The sequence below is a fragment of the Palaemon carinicauda genome, chromosome 5 (assembly GCF_036898095.1).
Source record: "Palaemon carinicauda isolate YSFRI2023 chromosome 5, ASM3689809v2, whole genome shotgun sequence".
In the NCBI taxonomy this organism is placed as follows: Eukaryota; Metazoa; Arthropoda; class Malacostraca; order Decapoda; family Palaemonidae; genus Palaemon; species Palaemon carinicauda.
Window position 1 is genome coordinate 179,075,774 of NC_090729.1, and position 2,500 is coordinate 179,078,273.

A 2,500-nucleotide genomic window follows, 5' to 3' on the forward strand; every position below is an offset into this window, starting at 1 on the left:
CCAGCTACAAAGAATGCATCTGTAATGCCAGGGGTTGGTGCAGATATGGGGATAATTGCAGGTTTACACACAAAAATAAGTATGAAGGCGAAAGAACAAATATTATGGAAAAGTTGGATTTTTTAATGGCAGAATTCCGAGAAATTAAAAAAAGAACATCATATCAGAACAGGAAGGAAGCATGGGAGAATCCATATTATTACCAATATTAAATAATGGGAATGAAACACAAACCATAATAGTGATGAATGAACAGGGTTTAGTCACGAGTAACTCTAAAAGGTAAATAGAGTTCCTAGAAGAACTAACCCAAATTGAAAAAATAGATATATTAAATATAAGTGAAACATGGTATTCCCAATAGACTGGCAGTGATGACCAGATAAAGGGTTTCCAAACTTATAGATCAGACAGAAACAATAGGAATCAAGGGGGAACCGCAATATATGGAAGAGACATAAATCAAGGAAAAGTCTGTGAAAAATACAGCAACACAGAATGTGAATTGATTGCGGTAGAATTTGAATTTGAAAAACTAGTGAATATTGTAGTTTACAGACCCCCAAATACTAAGGAGTTTGACATAATAATAGAAAAAATAGATGATATATGTAGAAACCATAAAGACTGGAATATACTCCTATCCGGAGATTTTAACTTTCCTTTCGTGGATTGGAAAGAACGGATAGAAGAAAGTGGTTGTATGTATACATATAAAAAAGAGAGTAATAGTAGCGCAGAAGATAAGAGGCAATTTGAAAGGCTTCAAGATATGCTATTAGAACATAATATGCAACAAATAAACCACATTCCAACAAGAAAGGAAAATGTCCTAGATCTAGTATTTGTGAATGAGGTGAATTATGTTAAAGAAATAATAGTGTATAACACGGGAATTTCAGACCACAATGTCATAGAATTGATAGTTCATTCCAAAGCAAGTGATCACAGAATTAATAAAAGCACAAAACTTTGGGAAGGATATGGAAAATATAATTTTTACAGTAAGAATATAAAATGGTCAGAAATAAATGAAGAACTGAATAAAGAATGGAAAATGTATTTGTAAGTGATAATATACAGGTGAATACGGACATACTGTACAAAATACTGGAGAAAATTGTTGAAAAATATGTACCGAAAAAAAAACAATAAACAAAAGACGTGCATACCAAGAGACAGAAGGATCTTATTTCAGAAAATTAGAAAGTGGAAGAAAAATCTTGCAAAAGAAAAAAATGTGTGGAAAATGAGGGAAATAAAATGTAAGATAGAAAATGCAGAACAAAAGATTATACAGTCGAAAGAAAATGAAAAAAGGGGACTTAGAAGAAAGGACACTTCAAAATATAAAAAGAAACCCCAAAGTACTTTACTCCTATGCAAAAAAGATGAATAAAGGGAGAATAGAAATAGGCCCTCTAAGAATTGAAGGACGGCTAACGAATGAAAAAAAGGAAATATGCAACATATTAGCAGAAAAATATAAGAGTGAGTTCACGCCAAGAATTGCGAATGAGAATAATGAAACAGAAATGAGAGAAGAAAATGTTGAATATCTAACGGATATAGATATTAATGAAGCAGATATTGTCACGGCTATAAACGAAATTAAAAATGGATCGGCAGCCGGACCAGATGGAGTTCCAGCGATTTTGTTAAAAAAAAACTGCAAACACTATCGCGAAGCCGCTTGCAATACTGCTAAGACAGAGTGTAGATATGAGCGAGATATATGTTAAACATAAATAACATATAACCCCTATCTTCAAAAGTGGATCAAGACTAGAGGCAAGCAATTATAGACCTGTTAGTCTAACATCACATATTATGAAAGTGTATAAGAGGGTAATAAAAAAGAAAATAATGAACCATTTGGTCAAAAATAATTTGTTTAATATGGGTCAACACGGTTTCGTGCCTGGAAAAAGTACACAGACCCAACTGATAGCACACTATGAAAACATATACAAAAATATGATAAATGAAAAAGACACAGATGTGATCTATCTAGATTTTGGAAAAGCCTTTGACAAGGTAGACCATAACATATTGGAGAAAAAAATGAGAAAGCATAATATTGTGGGAAAGATAGGAAAATGGGTAAAAGAATTCCTGCAAAACAGAAAACAGATAGTTGTTGCAAATGACGAGAAATCAGTTGAAGCCCAGGTAATATCGGGTGTGCCATAGACTGTGACATAGACTGTGATGTTGAAAACTCCGTAGTGAGAAGTTTCGCCGATGACACAAGAATAAGTAGAGAAATTACTTGTGATGAAAATAGGAACTCACTACAAAGAGATCTAAACAAAATATATGAATGGGCGGAGATAAATAGGATGGTATTTAACTCCGATAAATTCGAATCAGTAAATTATGGAAACAGAGAAGGAATGGTGTATGCATACAAGGGACCTAATAATGAGACAATCACAAACAAGGAAGCAATTAAAGACCTTGGTGTAATTTTAAATAGGAATATGTTATGCAACGACCA